Source organism: Pan paniscus, chromosome 13, assembly GCF_029289425.2.
Source record: "Pan paniscus chromosome 13, NHGRI_mPanPan1-v2.0_pri, whole genome shotgun sequence".
Taxonomy (NCBI): Eukaryota; Metazoa; Chordata; class Mammalia; order Primates; family Hominidae; genus Pan; species Pan paniscus.
This window is the reverse complement of record NC_073262.2, coordinates 3,880,164-3,897,668: the sequence shown is the minus strand read 5'-3', so window position 1 is coordinate 3,897,668 and position 17,505 is coordinate 3,880,164.

Sequence of the window (17,505 nt, the reverse complement as noted above, 5' to 3'; positions counted from 1 at the left end):
TTCCATGTTTATACAGATGGCGGTGTAGATATTTCCATGTTTATAGAAATAGCGGTGTAGATATTTCCATATTTATACAGATAACGGTGTAGAAATTTCCATGTTTATACAGATATCAGTGTAAATATTTCCATGTTTATACAGATCACGGTGTAGACATTTCCATGTTTATAGAGATAGCGGTGTATAAATTTTCATGTTTATAAAGATAGCGGTGAAGATATTTCCATGTTTACACAGACCGCGGTGTAGATATTTCCATGTTTATACAGATAGCGGTGCAGATATTTTCATGTTTGTACAGATGGCGGTGTTGATATTTCCATCTATAGACAGATGAGCGTGTAGATATTTCCATGTTTATACGGATGGCAGCGCAGATATTTCCATGGATATGTAGATGGCGGTGTAGATATTTCCATGAATATACAGATAGCGGTGTTGTAATTTCCATGTTTATATAGAGAGCGTTGTAGATGTTTCCATGTATGTACACATGGCTGTGTAGATATTTCCATGTTTATACAGATGGCGGGGTAGATATTTCCATGTTTATACAGATAACTTTGTATATATTTCCATGTTTATATAGATGGCGGTGTAGATATTTCGATGTTTATAGAGATAGCAGTGGAGATATTTCCATGTTAATACAAATAGCAGTGTAGTTATTTTCATGTTTATATAGATAGCGGTGTAGATATTTCCATGTATATACACATGGCTGTGTAGATATTTCCATGTTTATACAGATGGCGGTGAAGATATTTCCAAGTTTATACAGATAACTTTGTTAGTATTTCCACGTTCATACAGATGGCGGTGAAGATATTTCGATGTTTATAGAGATAGAAGTGGAGATATTTCCATGTTTTTACAGATAGCGGTGTAGATATTTCCATGTTTATACAGATGTCTGTGTAGATATTTCCATGTTTATGCAGATGGCGGTGTAGATATTTCCATGTTTATAGAGATGGCGGTGAAGTTATTTCTAGGTTTATAGAGATAGCGGTGTAAATATCTCCATGTTTATAGAGATGGTGGTGTAACTATTTTCATGTTTATAGGGATAGCGCTGTATATATTACCATGTTTATACAGATAACGGTGTTGGTATTTCCATGTTTATACAGATAGCGGTGTAGATATTTCCATGTTTATACAGCTCGCGGTGTAGTTATTTCCACCTCTATACAGATGGCAGTGTAGATACTTCCATGTTTATACAGATAGCGGTGTAGATATTTCCTTGTCTATAGAGATAGCGGTGTAGTTATTTCCATGTTTATACAGATGGCGGTGTAGATATTTCCATGTTTCTAGAGATGGCGGTGTAGATATTTCCATATTTATACAGATAACGGTGTAGATATTTCCAAGTTTATACAGATAGCCGTGTAAATATTTCCATGTTTATACAGATCACGGTGTAGATATTTCCATGTTTATAGAGATAGCTGTGTAGATATTTCCATGTTTATACAGAAAGTGGTGTAGTTATTTCCATGTTTATATAGATAGCGGTGTAGATATTTCCATTTATATACACATGGGTGTGTAGATATTTCCATGTTTATATAGATGGCGCTGTAGATATTTCCATGTTTATACAGATAACTTTGTAAGTATTTCCATGTTTATACAGATGGCGGTTTAGATATTTCGATGTTTATAGAGATAGCAGTGGAGATATTTCCATGTTTATACAGATAGCGGTGTAGATATTTCCATGTTTATAATGATCGCGGTGTAGATATTTCCATGTTTATAGAGATGGCGGTGTAGATATTTCCATGTTCATAGAGATAGCAGTGTTGATTTTTCCATGTTTATAGGGATAGCGGTGTGGATATTTCCAAGTTTATACAGATAGGGGTGTAGATATTTCCATGTTTATAGAGATGGCGGTGTAGATATTTCCATGTTTATACAGATCACGGTGTAGATGTTTCCATGTTTATACAGATCATGGTGTAGATATTTTCATGTTTATACAGATCGCGGTGTTCATATTACCATGTTTATAGGCATAGCGGTGCAATATTTCCACATTTATACAGATAGCGGTGTAGTTATTAACATGTTTATACAGATAGCGGTGTAGATATTTCGGTGTATAAAGAGATGTCGGTGTATATATTTCCATGTTTATACTGATGGCGGTGTAGATATTTCCATGTTTATACAGATAGCCGTGTAGATATTTCCATGTTTATACAGGTCGTGGTGTAGATATTTCCATGTTTATACAGCTCGCAGTGTAGATATTTCCATGTTTTTACAGATAGCGGTGTAGATATTTCCATGTTTATACAGATAGCGCTGTAGATATTTCCATGTTTACACAGATGGCGGTGTAGATAATTCCATGTTTATAGGGACGGCAGTGTAGATATTTCCATGTTTATTTAGATTGCGGTGTAGATATATCCATGTTCATAGAGATAGCAGTGAGGATATTTCTATGTTTATACAGATAGCAGTGTAGATATTTCCATTTTTATAGAGATAGCGGTTAAGATATTTCATATTTATACAGATAGTGGTGTAGATATTTCCATGTTTATACAGATTGCGGTGTAGATATTTCCATGTTTATACAGATAGCGGTGTTGATATTTCCACGTTTATACAGATGGCGGTGAAGATATTTCCATCTTCCTACAAATGGCAGTGTAGGTATTTCCATGTTTATAGAGATGGCGGTGTAGATATTTCCATGTTTATATAGATGGCAGTGTAGATATTTTCTTGTTTATGTAGATGGCATTGTAGATATCTCCATGTTTAAAGAGATGGCGGTGTATATATTTCCATGTTGATGGAGATAGCAGTGTAGGTATTTCCATGTTTATAGAGATAGCGGTGTAGTTATTTCCATGTTTATAGAGATAGCTGTGTAGATATTTCCCTGTATATACAGATGGCTGTGTAGATATTTCCATGTGTATACAGACGGCATTGTAGATATTTCCATGTTTATACAGATGAATGTATACTTATTTCCAAGTTTTTACAGAAGCCAGTGCAGATATTTTCATGTTTATAGAGATGGCGGTGTAGATATTTCCATGTTTATAGAGATAGCGGTGTAGATATTTCCATGTTTGTACATATGGCGATTTTGATATTTCCATCTATACACAGATGGCCGTGTAGATATTTCCATGTTTATACAGATGGCAGCGTAAATATTTCCATGGATATGCAGATGGTGGTGAAGATATTTCTATGTTTATACAGATAGCGGTGTAGATATTTCCATGTTTACACAGATGGTGGTGTAGATATTTCCGTGTTTATACACATGACGGAGTAGATACTTCCATCTTTATGGAGATGGCAGTGTAGATATTTTCATGTTTATAGAGATGGCGGTGTAGATATTACCATATTTATAGAGATAGCGGTGTAGATATTTCCATCTTTCTACAGATGGCAGTGTAGGTGTTTCCATGTTTATACAGATGGCGGTGTAGATATTTCCATATTTGTACAGATGTCTGTGTAGATATTTCCATGTGTATACAGTTGGTATTGTAGGTATTTCCATGTTTATACAGATGGTGGTGTAGATATTTCCATGTTTATTCAGATGACTGTGTAGATATTTCCATGTTTTTACAGATGGCAGTGTAGATATCTCAATGTTTATAGAGATGGCGCTGTAGATATTTCCATGTTTATACAGATAAAGGTGGAGATATTTCCTTGTTTATACAGACAGCAGTGGAGATATTTCCATGTTTATACACATAGCGGTGTACATATTTCCATGTTTATAGAGACAGCGGTGTAGGTATTTCCATGTTTATACAGATAGCGGTGCAGATATTTCCATGTATATACAGAAGCCTATGCAGATATTTCCATATTTATACAGATAGCGGTGTAGATATTTCCATGTTTATACAGATTGCGGTGTATATATTTCCATGTACATACATATGGCTGTGTAGATACTTCCATGTTTATACAGATGGCTGTGTAGATATTTCCATATTTATACAGATGACTTTGTAAGTATTTCCATGTTTATACAGATGGCGGTGTAGATATTTCCATGTTTATAGAGATAGCTGTTTAGATATTTCCATGTTCATAGAGATAGTGGTGTTGATTTTTCCATGTTTATAGAGATATCGGTTTGGATATTTCCATGTTTATACAGATAGGGGTGTAGACATTTCCGTGTTTATAGAGATGGCTGTGTAGATATTTCAATGTTTATACAGAACACGGTGTAGGTATTTCCTTGTTTATACAAATAGCGGTGTAGTTATTTCCATGTTTATACAGATAGCGGTGTATATATTTCCAAGTACATACAGATGGCTGTGTGGATATTTCCATGTTTATACAGATGGCTGTGTAGATATTTCCATGTTTATACAGATGACTTTGTAAGTATTTCCATGTTTATACAGATGGCGGTGTAGATATTTCCATGTTTATAGAGATAGCTGTGTAGATATTTCCACGTTTATACAGATCGCGGTGTAGATATTTCCAAGTTTATACAGATCGCGGTGTAGATATTTCCATGTTTATACAGATCGCGGTGTAGATATTTCCATCTTTATACAGATCGCGGTGTAGATATTTTCATGTTTATACAGATAGCGCTGTAGATGTTTCCATGTTTATACAGATCGCGGTGTAGATATTTCCATCTATCTACAGATGGTAGTGTAGATATTTCCATGTTTATACAGATGGCGGTGTAGATAATTCTATGTTTATATAGATGGTGGTGTAGATATTACCATGTTTATACAGATAGCGGTGTAGGTATTTCCATGTTTATACAGATCGTGGTGAAGATATTTCCATGTTTATACAGATGGTGGTGTAGATATTTCCATGTTTATACAGATGAATGTATAGGTATTTTCATGTTTTTACAGATGGCATTGTAGATATTTCCATGTTTATAGAGATAGCAGTGTAGATATTTCCATGTTTATACAGACGGCGGTGTAGATATTTCCATGTTTATAGAAATAGTAGTGAAGATATTTCCATATTTATACAGATAACGGTGTAGATATTTTCATGTTTATACAGATGGCCTTGAATATATTTCCATGTTTATACAGATCACGGTGTAGATATTTCCATGTTTATAGAGTTAGCAGTGCAGATATTTCCATGTTTATACAGACCGCGGTGTAAATATTTCCATGTTTATACAGAAAGTGGTGTAGTTATTTCCATGTTTATATAGATATCGGAGTAGATATTTCCATTTATATACACATGGCTGTGTAGATATTTCCATGTTTATACAGATTGCGGTGTAGATATTTCCATGTTGATACAGATAACTTTGTAATTATTTCCATGTTTATACAGATGGCGGTGTAGATATTTCGATGCTTATAGAGATAGCAGTGGTGATATTTCTATGTTTATACAGATAGTGGTGTAGATATTTCCATGTTCATACTGATCGTGGTGTAGATATTTCCATGTTTATACAGATGGCGGTGTAGATATTTCCATATTCATAGAGATGTCTGTGTAGATATTTCCATGTGTATACAGATGGTATTGTTGTTTTTTCCATGTTTATACAGATGTTAGTGTAGATATTTCCATGTTTATTCGGATGACTGTGTAGATATTTCCATGTTTTTACAGATGGCAATGTAGATATTTCAATGTTTATAGAAATGGCGCTGTAGATATTTCCATGTTTATTCAGATAAATGTGGAGACATTTCCATGTTTATACAGACAGCAGTGGAGATATTACCATGTTTATACACATAGTGGTGTACATATTTCCATGTTTATAGAGACAGCGGTGTAGGTATATCCATGTTTATAGAGATAGCGGTGCGGATATTTCCATGTTTACAGATTCCTATGTAGATATTTCCATATTTATACAGTGGGCTCTGTAGATATTTCCATGTTTATATAGATAGCTGTGTAGATATTTCCATGTTTATACAGATAGCGGTGGAGATATTTCCCTGTTTATACAGATAGCGATGTATTTATTTCCATGTTTATAAAGATAGCGGTGTAGATATTTCCATGTTTATAGAATTAGCGGTGTAGATATTTCCATGTTTATACAGATGGCTGTGTAGATATTTCCAAGTGTGTACAGATGGCAGTGTAGATATTTCCATGTTTATACAGATGGCGCTCTACATATTTCCATGTTTATACAGATGGCAGTGTAGATAGTTCCATGTTTATACAGATAGCGGTGTAGATATTTCCATGTTTACAGAGATAGCGGTGTAGATATTTCCATCTTTGCACAGATTGCGGTGTAAGTATTGCCAAATTTACACAGATAGCGTTGTAGATAATTCCAAGTTTACACAGATATCTGTGTAGATATTTCCATGTTTATACAGCTCGCGGTTTAGATATTTTCATCTTTATACAGATGGCAGTGTAGATATTTCCATGTTTATACAGATAGCGGTGTAGATATTTACATGTCTATAGAGGTAGCGGTGTAGGTATTTCCATATTTATACTGATTGCGGTGTAGATATTTCCATCGTTATACAGATGGCGGTGTAGATATTTCCATGTTTATACAGATGGCAGTGAAGATATTTCCATGTTTATACAGATAGTGGTGTAGATATTTCCATGTTTATACAGATGGTGGTGTAGATACATCCATGTTTCTGAAGATGGCGGTGTAGATATTTTCATGTTTATAGAGATGGCGGTGTAGATATTTCCATGTATATAGAGATTGCAGTGTAGATATTTCCATGTTTATAGAGAAATCGGTGTAGGCATTTCCATGTTTATAGAGATAGCGGTGTGGATATTTCCATATTTATACAGATAGCGGTGTAGCTATTTCCATGTTTATACAGACGGCGGTGTAGATATTTCCTTGTTTATACAGATATCGGTGTAGATATTTCCAGGTTTATACAGAGAGCGGTATAGATATTTCCATGTTTACAGAGATAGTGGTGTAGATATTTCCATCTTTGCACAGATTGCTGTGTAGATATTTCCATTTTTACACAGATAGCTGGGTAGATATTTCCAAGTTTTCACAGGTAGCTGTGTAGATATTTCCATGTTTACACAGATAGTGTTGTAGACATTTCCATATGTTACACAGATAGTGTTGCATATATTTCCATGTTTATACAGATAGCGGTGTAGATATTTCCATGTTTATAGAGACAGCTGTGTAGGTATTTCCATGTTTATACAGATAGCGGTGCAGATATTTCCATGTTTATACAGATGCCTATGCAGATATTTCCATATTTATACAGAGGGCTATGTAGATATTTCTATGTTTATACAGATGGCAGTGTAGATATTTCCATGTGCCTACACATGAGTGTGTAGGCATTTCCATGATTATATAGATGGCTTTGTAGGTATTTCCATGTTTATAGAGATAGCGGTGCAGATATTTCCATGTTTATACAGATAGCCGTGTATATATTTCCATGTTTATACAGATCATGGTGTAGATATTTCCATGTTTATACAGATACCGGTGGGGACATTTCCATGTTTATACAGACCGCAGTGTAGATATATCCATGTTTATAGAGATAGAAGTGTAGATATTTCCATGTTTGTACAGATGGCGGTTTTGATGTTTCCGTCTATACACAGATTGCCATGTAGGTTTTTCCATGTGTATACAGATGGCATTGTAGATATTTCCATGTTTATACAGATGGTGGTTTCGATATTTCCATGTTTACACAGATGACTTTATAGGTATTTCCATGTTTATACAGATGGCGGTGTAGATATTTCCATGTTTATAGAGATAGCGGTGTAGATATTTCCATATTTATACAGATAACGGTGTAGAAATTTCCATGTTTATACAGATATCGGTGTAAATATTTCCATGTTTATACAGATCACGGTGTACATATTTCCATGTTTATAGAGATAGCGGTGTATATATTTTCATGTTTATAAAGATTCCGGTGAAGATATTTCCATGTTTATACAGACCGCGGTGTAGATATTTCCATGTTTATACAGATAGCGGTGCAGATATTTTCATGTTTGTACAGATGGCGGTTTTGATATTTCCATCTATACACAGAGGAGCGTGTAGATATTTCCATGTTTATACGGATGGCAGCGCAGATATTTCCGTGAATATGTAGATGGCGATGTAGATATTTCCATGTATATACAGATAGCGGTGTTGTTATTTCCATGTTTATATAGAGAGCGGTGTAGATGTTTCCATGTATGTACACATGGCTGTGTAGATATTTCCATGTTTATACAGATGGCGGTGTAGATATTTCCATGTTTATACAGATAACTTTGTAAGTATTTCCATGTTTATATAGATGGCGGTGTAGATATTTCGATGTTTATAGAGATAGCAGTGGAGTTATTTCCATGTTAATACAAATAGCAGTGTAGTTATTTTCATGTTTATATAGATAGCGGTGTAGATATTTCCATGTATATACACATGGCTCTGTAGATATTTCCATGTTTATACAGATGGCGGTGAAGATATTTCCAAGTTTATACAGATAACTTTGTTAGTATTTCCATGTTTATACAGATGGCGGTGAAGATATTTCGATGTTTATAGAGATAGAAGTGGAGATATTTCCATGTTTTTACAGATAGCTGTGTAGATATTTCCATGTTTATACAGATGTCTGGGTAGATATTTCCATGTTTATGCAGATGTCGGTGTAGATATTTCCATGTTTATAGAGATGGCGGTGTAGTTATTTCTAGGTTTATAGAGATAGCGGTGTAAATATCTCCATGTTTATAGAGATGGTGGTGTAAGTATTTTCATGTTTATAGGGATAGCGCTGTATATATTACCATGTTTATACAGATAACGGTGTTGGTATTTCCATGTTTATACAGATAGCGGTGTAGATATTTCCATGTTTATACAGCTCGCGGTGTAGATATTTCCACCTCTATACAGATGGCAGTGTAGATACTTCCATGTTTATACAGATAGCGGTGTAGATATTTCCTTGTCTATAGAGATAGAGGTGTAGTTATTTCCATCTTTATACAGATGGCGGTGTAGATATTTCCATCTTTATACAGATGGCGGTGTAGATATTTCCATGTTTATACAGATGGCAGTGAAGGTACTTCCATGTTTATACAGATAGTGGTGTAGATGTTTCCATGTTTATACAGATAGAGGTGTAGTTACATCCATGATTCTGAAGATGACGGTGTAGCTATTTTCATGTTTATAGAGATGGAGGTGTAGACATTTCCATGTATATAGAGATAGCAGTGTAGATATTTTCATGTTTATAGAGAAAGCGGTGTAAGTATTTCCATGTTTATAGAGATAGCGGTGTAGATATTTCCATATTTACACAGATAGCGGTGTAGGTATTTCCATGTTTATACAGATTGAGTTGTAGATATTTCCATGTTTCTACAGATGGCGGTGTAGATATTTCATTGTTTATACAGGTAGCGGTGTAGATATTTCCATGTTTACAGAGATAGCGGTGTAGATATTTCCATCTTTGCACAGATTGCCGTGTAGGTATTTCCATGTTTACGCAGATAGCTGTGTAGACATTTCCAACTTTACACAGATAGCTGTGTAGATATTTCCATGTTTACACACATAGCATGGTAGATATTTCCATGTTTATACAGATTGCGGTGTAGATATGTCCATGATTATACTGATAGCGGTGTAGATATTTTCATGTTTATACAGATAGCGGTGGAGATATTTCCATGTTTATAGAGACTGTGGTATAGATACTTCCATGTTTATACAGATAGCGGTGTAGATATTTCCATGTTTACAGTGATAGCGTTGTACATATTTCCATCTTTGCACAGATTGCTGTGTAGATATTTCCATTTTTACACAGATACCTGGGTAGATATTTCCAAGTTTACACAGATAGCTGTGTAGATATTTCCATGTTTTCACAGATAGCATTGTATATATTTCCATGTTTATACAGATAGCGGTGTAGATATTTCCATGTTTATACAGATAGCTGTGTAGATATTTCCATGTTTACACAGATAGCGGTGGAGATATTTCCCTGTTTATACGGATAGCGATGTAGATATTTCCATGTTTATGAAGATAGCGGTGTAGATATTTCCATGTTTATTGAATTAGCGGTGTAGATATTTCCATGTTTATACAGATGGCTGTGTAGATATTTCCATGTGTGTACAGATGGCAGTGTAGATATTTCCATGTTTATACAGATGGCGCTGTATATATTTCCATGTTTATACAGATGGCAGTGTAGATAGTTCCATGTTTATACAGATAGCGGTGTAGATATTTCCATTTTTACAGAGATAGCGGTGTAGATATTGCCATCTTTGCACAGATTGCGGTGTAAGTATTGCCAAATTTACACAGATAGCGTTGTAGATATTTCGAAGTTTACACAGATAGCTGTGTAGATATTTCCATGTTTACAAAGAGCATTGTAGATATTTCCATGTTTATACAGATTGCGGTGTAGATATTTCCATGTTTATACAGCTCGCGGTGTAGATATTTTCATCTTTATACAGATGGCAGTGTAGATATTTCCATGTTTATTCGGATGGCAGCGCAGATATTTCCATGGATATGTAGATGGCGGTGTAGATATTTCCATGTTTATACAGATAGCGGTGTAGATATTTCCATGTCTATAGAGATAGCGTTGTAGTTATTTCCATATTTATACAGATTGCGTTGTAGATATTTCCATCTTTATACAGATGGCGGTGTAGATATTTCCATGTTTATACTGATGGCAGTGAAGGTATTTCCATATTAATACAGATAGTGGTGTAGATATTTCCATGTTTATACAGATGGCGGTGTAGATCCATCCATGTTTCTGAAGATGGCGGTGTAGATATTTTCATGTTTATAGAGATGGCGGTGTAGATATTTCCATGTTTATGCAGATGTCTGGTAGATAATTCCATGTTTATGCAGATAGCGGTGTAGATATTTCCTTGTTTATACAGATAACGGTGTTGGTATTTCCATGTTTATAGAGATGGCGGTCTAATTATTTCTAAGTTTACACAGATAGCGGTGTAAATGTTTCCACGTTTATAGAGATGGTGGTGTAAGTATTTTCATGTTTATAGAGATAGCGGTGTAGATACTTCCATGTTTATACAGATAGCGGTGTTGGTATTTCCATGCTTATACAGATGACTCTGTATATATTTGTATGTTTACACAAATGGCGGTGTATATATTTAAATATTTATACAGAAAGCGGTGCAGATATTTCCATGTTTATACAGATAACGGTGTAGATATATCCATGTTTATACAGGAAGAAATGTAGATATTTCCATGTTTATACAGATAGTGGTGTAGATATTTCCATGGTTACAGAGATAGCAGTGTAGATATTTCCATCTTTGCACAGATTGCGGTGCAGATATTTCCATCCTTACACAGATAGCGGTGTAGGTATTTTCATATTTATACAGATCGTGGTGTAGATATTTCTATCTTTCCACAGATGGCAGTTTAGATATTTCCATGTTTATACAGATGACAGTGTAGATATTTCCATGTTTATACAGATAGCGGTGTAGATATTTCCATGTTCATGCAGATGGCGGTGTAGATATTTCCATGTTTATAGAGATGGCGGTGTAGATATTTCTATGTTTATAGAGATAGCGGTGTAGATATTTCTATGTGTACAGAGATGGCGTTGTAGGTATTTCCATGTTTATATAGATAGTTGTGTAGATATTTCCATGTTTATACAGATAGCAGAATAGGTATTTCCATGTTTATACAAATAGCGGTGTTGCTATTTCCATGTTTATACAACTAGCGGTGTTGCTATTTCCATGTTTATACAACTAGCGTTGTAGATATTTCCATTTTTATACAGCTCGCGGTGTAGATATTTCCATCTTTATAGAGATGGCAGTGTAGATATTTCCATGTTTATAGCGATGGCGGTGAAGATATTTTCATGTTTGCACAGATAACGGTGAAGATATTTCCATGTTTATACAGATAGCGGTGTAGATATTTCCAGGTTTATACAGATCGTGGTGTAGATATTTACATGTTTATACAGATAGTGGTGTAGATATTAACATGTTTATACAGACCACGGTGTAGATATTTCCATGTATACACACATAGCGTGATAGATATTTACATATTTATACAGATTGCGGTGTAGATATATCCATGATTATTCAGATAGCGGTGTAGATATTTCCCTGTTTAAACAGATAGCGATGTAGATATTTCCATGTTTATAGAGTTAGCGGTGTAGATATTTCCATGTTTATAGAGATAGCGGTGTAGATATTTCCATGTTTATACAGATGGCTGTGTAGATATTTCCATGTGAGTACATATGGCAGTGTAGATATTTCCATGTTTATACAGATGGCGCTGAAGATATTTCCATGTTTACAGAGATAGCGGTGTAGATATTTCCATCTTTGCACAGATTGCGGTGTAAGTATTGCCAAATTTACACCGATAGCGGTGTAGGTATTTCCAAGTTTACACAGATAGCTGTGTAGATATTTCCATGTTTACAGAGACAGCATTGTAGATATTTCCATGTTTATACAGATTGCCGTGTAGTTATTTCCATGTTGATACTGATAGCGGTGTAGATATTTCCATGTTTATACAGGTAGCGGTGTAGAACTTCCCATATTTATACAGATCGCTTTGTAGACATTTCCATCTTTCTACAGATGTCAGTGTAGATATTAACAAGTTTATACAGATGGCAGTGTAGATATTTCCATGTTTATACAGATGTCTGTGTAGATATTTCTACGTATATGCAGATGGCGGCGTAGATATTTCCATGTTTATAGGGATGGCGGTGTAGTTATTTCTATGTCTATAGAGATAGCGGTGTAAATATTTCCATGCTCATAGAGATGGTGGTGAAAGTATTTTCATGTTTATAGAGATAGCGGTGTAGATATTTCCATGTTTATACAGATAACGGTGTTGGTATTTCCATGTTTATACAGATAGCGGTGTAGATATTTCCATCTTTATACAGCTCGCGGTGTAGATATTTCCATCTTTATACAGATGGAAGTGTATAGATTTCCATGTTTATACTAATAGCGGTGTAGATATTTACATCTCTATAGAGGTAGTGGTGTAGGTATTTCCATATTTATACAGATTGCGGTGTAGATATTTCCATCTTTATACAGATGCCGGTGTAGATATTTCCATGTTTATACAGATGGCAGTGAAGACATTTCCATGTTTATACAGATAGTGGTGTAGATATTTCCATGTTTATACAGATGGCTGTGTATATACATCCATGTTTCTGAAGATGGCGGTGTAGATATTTCCATGTTTATAGAGATGGCGGTGTAGATATTTCCATGTATATAGAGATTGCAGTGTAGATATTTCCATGTTAATAGAGAAATCGGTGTAGGTATTTCCATGTTTATAGAGATAGCGGTGTGGATATTTCCATATTTATACAGATAGCGGTGTAGGTATTTCCATGTTTATACAGATGGCGGTGTAGATATTTCCTTATTTATACAGATATCGGTGTAGATATTTCCAGGTTTATACAGAGAGCGGTATAGATATTTCCACGTTTTACAGATAGCGGAGTAGATATTTCCATCTTTATACAGATAGCGGTGCAGATATTTCCATGTTTACACAAATAGCCGTGTAGATATTTCTATGTTTACACAGATAGAGTTGCAGATATTTCCATGTTTATAAAGATAGCGGTGCAGACATTTCCATGTTTATACAGATAGCGGTGTGGCTATTTCCATGTTTATACAGATAGCGGTGTGGGTATTTCCATGTTTATACAGATAGCGGTATAGATATTTCCATGTTTATAGAGATGACTTTCTAGATATTTCTATGTTTATACAGCTTTCCGTGTAGATATTTCCATGTTTATACAGATGGTGGTGTAGATGTTTCCATCTTTATACAGATGACTGTGAAGTTATTTCCATGTTTATACATATGTCAGTGTAGATATTTTCATGTTTATAGAGTTAACGATGTAGATATATCCATGTTTATACAGATAGCAGTGTAGACATTTCCATGTTTAAAGAGACAGCGTTGTAGAGATTTCCACATTTATACAGATAGCGGTGTAGATCTTTCCAGGTTTATAAAGATAGCGGTGTAGATATTTCCATGTTCATACAGATAGCGGTGTAGATATTTCCATGTTTATACAGATAGTGGTGTAGGTATTTCCATCTTTATACAGATGGCGGTGTAGATACAGCCATGTTTCTGAAGATGGCGGTGTAGATATTTTCATGTTTATAGAGATTGCGATGTAGATATTTCCATGTTTATAGAGAAAGCGGTGTTGGTAATTCCATGTTTATGGAGACAGCGTTGTAGACATTTCCATATTTCTACAGATAGTGGTGTAGGTATTTCCATGTTTATACAGATAATGGTGTAGATATTTCCATGTTTATACAGATAGAGGTGTAGATATTTCCATGTTTTCAGAGATAGCGGTGTAGATATTTCCCTCTTTGCACAGTTAGCGGTGTAGATATTTCCATTTTTACAAAGATACCTGTGTAGATATTCCCAAGTTTACACAGATAGCTGTGTAGATATTTCCATTTTTACACAGATAGCGTTGTAGATATTTCAATGTTTATACAGATAGCGGTGTAGATATTTCCATGTTTATACAGATAGCAGTGTAGATATTTCCATGTTTATACAGATAGCGGTGGAGATATTTCCCTGTTTATACAGATAGCGATGTAGATATTTCCATGTTTATACAGATAGCGGTGTATATATTTCCATGTTTATAGAGATAGCAGTGTAGTTATTTCCATGTTTATACAGATGGCTGTGTAGGTATTTCCATGTTTATGGAGATAGCGGTGTAGTTATTTCCATCTTTATACAGATAGCTGTGTAGATATTTCCATGTTTATTCAGATGGCGGTATAGATAGTTCCATGTTTATGGAGATGGCGATGAAGGGATTTTCATGTTTACATAGATGGCGGTGTAGATATTTCCATGTTTGTAGAGATTGTGGTGTTGATATTTCCATGTTTATAGAGATATCGCTGTAGGTATTTCCTTGTTTATAGAGATAGTTGGGAAGATAAATCCATGTTGATACAGATGGCTGTGTAGATATTTCCATGTGTATACAGATGACTCTGTAGATATTTGTATGTTTACACAAATGGCGGTGTAGATATTTCCATATTTATACAGATAGCGGTGTAGATATTTCCATGTTTACAGATAACGGTGTAGATATATCCATGTTTAGACAGATAATGGTGTAGATATTACCATGTTTATACAGATAGCTGTGTAGGTACTTCCAAGTTTATACAGATAGTGGTGAAGATATTTCCATGTTTATTCAGATCGCGGTGTAGATATTTCCATGTTTATACAGATCGCGGTGTAGATATTTCCATGTTTATACAGATAGCAGTGTAGATATTTCCATGTTTATACAAATAGCGGTGTAGATATTTCCATGTTTATACAGATGGCGGTGTAGATAATTCCATGTTTACAGAGATGGCAGTGTAGATATTTCCATGTTTATTTAGATAGCGGTGTAGATATATCCATGTTCATAGAGATAGCAGTGAGGATATTTCCATATTTATACAGATAGCAGTGTAGATATTTCCATTTTTATAGAGATAGCGGTTTATATATTTCATATTTATACAGATAGCGGTGTAGATATTTCCATGTTTATACTGATTGCGGTGTAGATATTTCCATGTTTATACAGATAGCGGTGTAGATTTCTCCACGTTTATACAGATGGCGGTGTAGATGTTTCCATCTTTCTACAAATGGCAGTGTAGATATTTCCATGTTTATAGAGATGGCGGTGTAGATATTTCCATGTTTATATAGATGGCGGTGTAGATATTTTCTTGTTTATGTAGATGGCGTTGTACATATCTCCATGTTTAAAGAGATGGCGGTGTATATATTTCCATGTTGATGCAGATAGCGGTGAGGATATTTCCATGTTTATAGAGATAGCGGTTAAGTTATTTCCATGTTTATAGAGATAGCGGTGTAGATATTTCCATGTTTATGCAGATAGCGGTGTAAATATTTCCATGTTTATACAGATCGTGGTGTAGATATTTCCATGTTTATACAGATAGTGGTGTAGGTATTTCCATCTTTATACAGATGGCGGTGTAGATACAGCCATGTTTCTGAAGATGGCGGTGTAGATATTTTCATGTTTATAGAGATTGCGATGTAGATATTTCCATGTTTATAGAGAAAGCGGTGTTGGTAATTCCATGTTTATGGAGACAGCGTTGTAGACATTTCCATATTTCTACAGATAGTGGTGTAGGTATTTCCATGTTTATACAGATAATGGTGTAGATATTTCCATGTTTATACAGATAGAGGTGTAGATATTTCCATGTTTTCAGAGATAGCGGTGTAGATATTTCCCTCTTTGCACAGTTAGCGGTGTAGATATTTCCATTTTTACAAAGATACCTGTGTAGATATTCCCAAGTTTACACAGATAGCTGTGTAGATATTTCCATTTTTACACAGATAGCGTTGTAGATATTTCAATGTTTATACAGATAGCGGTGTAGATATTTCCATGTTTATACAGATAGCGGTGTAGATATTTCCATGTTTATACAGATAGCGGTGGAGATATTTCCCTGTTTATACAGATAGCGATGTATATATTTCCATGTTTACACAGATAGCGGTGTAGATATTTCCATGTTTATAGAGATAGCAGTGTAGATATTTCCATGTTTATACAGAAGGCTGTGTAGATATTTCCATGTTTATAGAAATAGCGGTGTAGATATTTCCATCTTTATACAGATAACGGTGTAGATATTTCCATGTTTATACAGATGGCGGTGTAGATAGTTCCATGTTTATGGAGATGGCGATGAAGGGATTTTCATGTTTACATAGATGGCGGTGTAGATATTTCCATGTTTGTAGAGATTGTGGTGTTGATATTTCCATGTTTATAGAGATATCGCTGTAGGTATTTCCTTGTTTATAGAGATAGTTGGGAAGATAAATCCATGTTGATACAGATGGCTGTGTAGATATTTCCATGTGTATACAGATGACTCTGTAGATATTTGTATGTTTACACAAATGGCGGTGTAGATATTTCCATATTTATACAGATAGCGGTGTAGATATTTCCATGTTTACAGATAACGGTGTAGATATATCCATGTTTAGACAGATAATGGTGTAGATATTACCATGTTTATACAGATAGCTGTGTAGGTACTTCCAAGTTTATACAGATAGTGGTGAAGATATTTCCATGTTTATTCAGATCGCGGTGTAGATATTTCCATGTTTATACAGATCGCGGTGTAGATATTTCCATGTTTATACAGATAGCAGTGTAGATATTTCCATGTTTATACAAATAGCGGTGTAGATATTTCCATGTTTATACAGATGGCGGTGTAGATAATTCCATGTTTACA